Source organism: Lepisma saccharinum, chromosome 2 (genome assembly GCF_977018435.1).
Source record: "Lepisma saccharinum chromosome 2, izLepSacc3.1, whole genome shotgun sequence".
NCBI classification, from domain to species: domain Eukaryota; kingdom Metazoa; phylum Arthropoda; class Insecta; order Zygentoma; family Lepismatidae; genus Lepisma; species Lepisma saccharinum.
In genome coordinates, this window is record NC_139230.1 from 180,327,636 (window position 1) to 180,334,871 (window position 7,236).

Below are 7,236 nucleotides of genomic sequence, written 5' to 3' on the forward strand. Positions count from 1 at the left end.
TTCCGGCACCTTATTTCTGACATCTAATCTTAGATTAGACATCGCTACTTTATCCTCAGTTGACAGAAAGGGAAGACAGCATCCCGGCGCATAAAGCAAACCGAAAGCGTAAAATGATATTTAAAAGTAATAATAATGATGATCACTAACCTCCTGTGTTATAAGAGATGTTGAAAATGACTTCCTTCAACAGCAATACAACACGTTTCTTAGGTTCAAGAGATCCTGTCTATCGTAATCCCTGACCACTTTTCTGCAAGAATTCGTTTTCACGTAATTATCGTACATAAAAACTCTATGTTCAAGACTATATTTGTTTAACGACATAAGTAATGAATGAATAACAATTAACACACAATAAAGCACTGGCCACGAGTAAGCACATTACAATAACACAGTATAAGCAACACGCGTACTGATAAATGAACAGAATTGAACATGAACGAACACTGACGTCTGGTAGCCGACAGTGTTGCTAACCATTTTTCGGCAATGTCCCTACAGACGTAGTCAAAATGTCCCTACAACTGACCAAATGTCCCTACGCCAAGTAAAGTGACTAAAAAAAAAAACACCTCATGAGCATGCAAACAGAAGATAAAATATACACATTTACTTACCAAATCTTTCTGCTCGGTGCTTCCACAATTAATGAAGGAGCGAATTTACAATACAGGACCTCTCCCCGATTTTTTGTAATATTTCGCATACTCACTAATTGAGGCCTCCTAATCACGAATTTGAAGTTAAAATTTGGGGGGTCACGTGTAGAAATTGCAAAATAAGTGACATTGAGTGGTCCGCGATCGGCACGATTGCTTATTATTTACCGGAAGATTTTGTGTTTCCAATACTTAAAAAACGAAATATACATTCCTGATATTACTACGACCCCAAATTTTAACTATGTTTGCCTATCCTAACCTAACCTAACCGTACCTGAATGGTTCGTGGGGCTATCCGTCAATGGTTTGTTGGGCTACCCGTGCATGTTTTTTTCGAGCCCAAATTTTAACTGTTTGCCTAACCTAACTTAACCTAAACTTACCGAGAATGGTCAGTGGGGCTATTCCTGAATGGTTTTGCGGTAATTGTGATTACGAACCCATAAAAAATATTATTTTCGTAGCACTTTAACGGCAAACGTTCATCATCGAAGACGCCATTTTCGTATCCTGCAATTTTATGATTGATGTACTGTTGCCAAATTTACCTGTAATCAAATCAGTTCTTCTACATCGTGATTGTCGCTGTCACATGTAAGCACGTTCTTTGGGCAATATACTGAAATCCATAAGTTTATTAATTAGCCCACAGCCATCCTCCTGCACACTCCACCTAACAATCTGTACAACATTAACAACTTTTTTACTGTTCTCTTCCGCCATTCTTACACGATCCATGCTCTCCAAGTATGAAATCAACAGTGTGGCAACGCTGTAGACAGCGTAACTAATTTTAATTTGTTCATATCAACAAATATGGCTACCATACTTGTATACGGAGAATCATTGCGAGAATTGAAAGGCTTATTTTACAACTTCTACACGTTAATGAACATTTTTTCCCCCTCACCACAACATGTTAACTTGAGATAAATAATCACGAATAATTATTTCGTGAGTATAAGACGTAGCATAGAAATTACAGAAGGGTCCGGTATTGTAAATTCTTGCCTTAATGAATAATAGGGGTGTGCTGGACAGAATTTTTTGGGTCGGGACGGGATCGGGACGGTAATTTTTTTAAATCCCGACATTCGGGACTGAAAAATTTGCAATTTCCCGACCAAGTCGGAAAATTTTCTGGACGGGAAATGTTCGAAATTTCCCGAAGCACTGGAAATCTCGAATTTTACAAGTCATTTTCACTTTAAGTGATTGTTTTTGCATTTCTAGAATAAAAACTTACAACTTTCGATAAGTTCCAGAAACTTACAAGGCAGAAAACGTCGAGAATTAACGACTTTTTAAAGTAAAGAATCCAGCACACCCCTAATGAATAACGTTGAGTCGTTTACTGTTGATTATGTTATTTGAAGTCATACATGCTGCTGCTGTGAAGAGATAGATGTTGGTTGGTGATGCTGTATTTCCTGCATTCTTTAACAATTTTGGTCCCATTTTATTTCCCTTTTTTGTTTTTGTATCACTTAACATTGAAAATATTCTTTCCGTTTCCGCGTTAGAATGCGGCAATGTTAGCACTATTTTCGCGAGAGTGGAAATGTTTTCAAAAAGGAACTTGCCTTGAAAGTTTTTGGTAACCGATAACATGTTCCAAAATTCTGATGGAGATCTGTTAGTTAGTTCTTTTTTCTCCTCCTCGCTAAAGTATCCAGATAAACTAATTCATAAAATGTAATTTACCAAGATTGAAAAAAGTACCTACGTTTTCCCTCATTTGGCAAAATCTGTCCCTACGTTCCTACGCGGGCGAAATTTAGTGAAAAGTCCCTATGCGTAGGGACATGTCCCTACGGTTGGCATCACTGCCGACACGTGCAGTATGAAGCGCCCTCTCGCGGCTGACAACTCACCCAACCCCCGATAAGCTGCAGGCGCTGTCGCGACAACTGAGAATAAAGTAGCGATGACTAATCTAAGATTAGATGTCAGAAATAAGGTGCCAGAAATATTTGTATTTGGGAGGACACCTTTTCCTGCATCCGTGCGACAAGGTACGTGCTTATTTCAATTGTAATTGTAACTGTAATTGTGAAAAGTGGAAACATTACAAAACAAGCGGTTTCTGTTACGGACTTCCTGAACGCAATTTTCCGGGACCTGTTGCATGAAGAGTCCGCGGAACGGCCGTCACTCTGGCGGTGAACGACTGAAATAACCTCCCTGTAGTAATGTCAACATGTACGCGTCACGCGACGCTTCAGCAAATCCTAGCCAACTTTCTGCCCGCACTGGCCAAAAAGGCAAAGATCTTCGGGAACGATCGGCCATCTTCAGGAATTGTCGGCGCAGCCACGGAACGAAAAACCTGCCTTAGTTTAAAAGGCAAAATTATATTCATCTCGAAGCGGCCGGACCCGGAATTTGCTATGTCAGCTTTACAACCCGCGCTCTCCGTGCATCGGATTAAGTACCGACAAGCGGATAATTTCAGTCTCGGGAGACATGTACTTTCTCAACAGAAAGACACGGGACGAAAACACAATTCAGCAAATTCTTTATGTGGCACAATGGTGCCAGATTTTAAAAGTGTTGCCAATTTTAATGTTCAAATTCCGAGAACTGTCTTTATGACACAATCTTGCATCCACGCAAAGGGAGCATTAATACATGCACGAAAGAATATTTATAAACGACAACACTATTAGCATCACTGCATCTATATATATAACACCAAGGGTTATTTCCTCTGTTATTCTTCATAACTTGAGCGAGTTTTAGATAAATTTAATGCTATTAGAAATCAATAATAATTAGGAATTTTAGAATGATTTATTCACAATCTACGGCAATTTTACTAATTATTTTGTGACAATGTTGATTATAATTAATTAACTCTAATTGACAAATCACTCGAGACTATTTTTTTAAGGGGGCACGCAGAGTCAGCAACCCCCCCTTTCCTTTAACGTTATTTTCAAGTAAAATTATGGTCAGTTCATATTTTTTATGTCCATTGGCGAGCACTTTAAGAACAATCAAAATAAATTTCCATCTAAATGTTCAACAATTTTAATAATTTTCGGTGTGGCAGAAATTTCAAGGTTTTAAAATAAGCAAGCAAGTCAAATTCAGGACACAACAGCATCACTTCCATGCATACGGGGTAATCGATATGTATTATCACATGTATTTGGACCAGCAGTGAACCATCACAAATAGGCACCGTGACTAATTGTTACGATGTTTTAAAGATCACAAATTAGCACCTTTTGGCATGTCACTAAATAAATTCACTTTTAAGGTATACTCATTTTTCTATTGACAACAAGACTTTTTTCATAGCATGAGGGAAATAATGTAATAGTTTCGAAAAAATTTAACAAATATTTCATTGGTTTCTTTATGAATTCTCACATAAATGTGACAAAACTGATTTATTATAAGCTTACCCATATATTTTATTATTCTAATAGTTATTAGTCCTTTTTAATTTTGCATTTTCATGGTAAATTATAAATGTTCACACAAGGTATGGCACAGCATTGGAATCCTGATGGTTTAGCTTTCCAGGAAAATAGCATGCAACAGCCATGTGAGCCAGCCAGCCAGCCAGTATTTTAGTACATGCAACAAACCCTTTCCACCCTTTCTATAAGAAGAAACTCCCACGCCGGACAAAATTCTTCAGTCCCTTTCCCCATCAATGCTTCCGCAAAAGAACAGAAGAGATGCAGAAAAGAAGAACAGAAGACATGAAGAGGGAGCAGGGAAGAGAGCAGAATATCAGGGAGAAGAATGCACACCTTAGTTTTGTCCCCACAAACTACACACAATATGCTTCTGTTCCGAAAGTGCATTGCTTTCCACAAATATCATGCTACTTCCATCAAAAGTGCAGTTTGCATAATCCAAGTCATCATTATGTGTAAACTTTCCCCCAAAATCTGCCAGTCTTTATAGATTTTACCCAATGAAGAATTAGAAATTCATCATGGAAGTATCCTAGTGTTTCCACTTCTCACCTCTGTACACGTGCATTACAAAATGTGCATGACCCCTCCTACAAGGTCATGCCGCAGTGTTTACAAAAGTGCATTTTATGTGACACTTAATAAGTCACATTCAACTCTACAACTTTCATGTAAAGCAGTTTTACACCCACAAAAAGAACCTTCCAGTGTGTGCAACCTGTCTTTTACTGTCATGCACAGGATTGTACTTAATGAGTTTCAACGCTTCATGTTTCATTCACTTTTCCATAAATGCACAAACTATGCTTATCAACAGTGCAATTTTACATGGTTTAAGTGAAAATGTTGCATGACAAAACTCGTGTTTCGTCAGTGTCTACAAATTTGTTGACAGTTTTTTAGTTCCTTGAAAGAACTGTTGAAAATCAAAATCTGTGTGCAACCAGTTGTGTAACTTTTGCACGGGAGTATACCATGCAAAAAGCTTCAGAAACTATTTATTCATCATTAAGTGCACCGAACTATGCTAATCAACAGTGCATTTAACACGGCATATATCTCCATACACCCATAATAACACAAAGTTATATGGTGCAAAACCTTACATGCCCTTGTCAATAGTTTTCTTACCAGTTTTGAAGAAAACATCGCAGTAAAGTTATCAAGTGTATCAATTTCCAAAGGGAAATCCCACAGTGAATCAATGGCAAATTTTCACTCACAACAGTACGTGTGTGTTTCCTGGATACAAATAAATCATACTTACTTCTGTAGTTCCAGTTAGTGCCTAAGCGATCCTAGGAACCTTTGTGATCAACAAACTATAGTGACACAACACTTTCTGCGAATACGTGTGTTTTATAAAACTACTGTGTTAGCTCCAGTGTGGATTGCACTCATCACATTGTTTCAATGTTATGAAATACAGTTCCTTCACAACACGTAATTGTGTAAACAGGCCGTTCGCCTATGGCGTGCCATCGTGAAACACATGGGACATCAAAATTCTTGGGGACAATCACGTGACTAGTGGCCATCTTTGTGCACCTAGCCACGCCTAAAATTGTGTCCATCTTTGTGTTATCAAGTGATAGCCATGGCAGCGATTACAAAATAGACGTTGGGCTCCGCTTTCCAGTGATTATGACACTGACAGACTGATTACGTGCGGAAAACATTGCTTACGCTAGCCAAAACATTTTTTCTCTCTTCAAAAAACATGTGCGCTTGTTTTGCTTACATTGTTTTTATGGCCAGTTATATAAACAGTTAAGACTTAACAAATTACTTATGGCCTGTTACTGCATCTGCACTTGATGTGTTCATACAACTTTAATTCTGTTAATTTTGGGTTTTGGCAGGGAAAATATGGTTTATTTTATTTTATTTCCTTTTCTACGTTTTAATAAAAAAAACCTCCAACTTCTAAGGATAGATCAACATGGATTTCTTGAATATAAATTTCAATTTTGGAAATTTATTCCCAAGGGAGGTATCATAACAGGTTCCCCTGATTAGAGAAAAGTAGCAAGCCAAAAGCAATAACCTCCTTTGTCGGCCGTTACTCTCTCAAGCATTCAAAGAATGCTAGGTCAGTATCAAATCAATCCTCCTGGTTGATTGGAATTAAGTTGCTGATCAACTGGTATTAGGGAGCAATAACCAGGTGGTGGAAGAAAGGATAAGTTAAAGTGTAACGGGTGATGTGGGGGGTATTTTGCTTTGGATCGAGGAACAAGAAACATCGGGGAGCTTGAGCGAGCCTGCATAGTGCAATCTCTTCTCTGCATAGTCTCTTCTCCGAGAAACTCTTCATCATCGAATAGACAGGTAATATCCTTCTCTAACCATGTTGATCTAAACTAGAAGATATAAACCCAAATTCTTAGTGTTGTGCCATTTCATGTGTAAAAGTAACCTCTCGCCCATTACCATCAAGTTATCTGCCAAGGGCGAGTGTTCTCCAGTGAGGATGAACGAATGACAAAGCTGCATCAACCAAGCATAATGGTTACGATTTTTGGTAAGATCCCACGAACCTCGCAGTTCGTTACGGTAGATTCTCTTCACATTATCCCAATTTGTTTCAATATCTGGTTCATGCTGTGTACTTTCCGAGAGAGCTTGGAATCTATTATTTATTTCTAATATAAATTCCTTTTGTTTTCCTTTCTCTGTCAATCTTTGAACATTAATTTTCTTTTTTCTTCCTTCAAACTTCTTGGATGCTGACATTATTTTTAGTTTAATTTAGCTACCACAAGATGATGGTCACTGGTTACATCCATTAGCGATCTCCTAAACTTCCTGCTTATTGTTATATGGACTATATTTGGTTTTCTGTAATGCTATCTGGTGAGCTTGCGTCAGCTGCGGTTTCTTGTTTTTTCATGGTAATACCCACATCTTGCAATCGAGACACTACACTAGTATGACTGAGATCAATTAAAAGGACTGTTTGCAGAACAGACGCAATTTGGTGGAAACTCGGTCCTCGATTTGTCAATGCTGTTGTTTCTATTTTGCGATCTGCCCTAGGTGATGTTTTCTTCCTTCTGCCACAATGTCAGAGAGACGATTTATGATGTTCATTCTGTTCTTTAATAACTCTGCCTGCTTTTCAATTATGAATTATC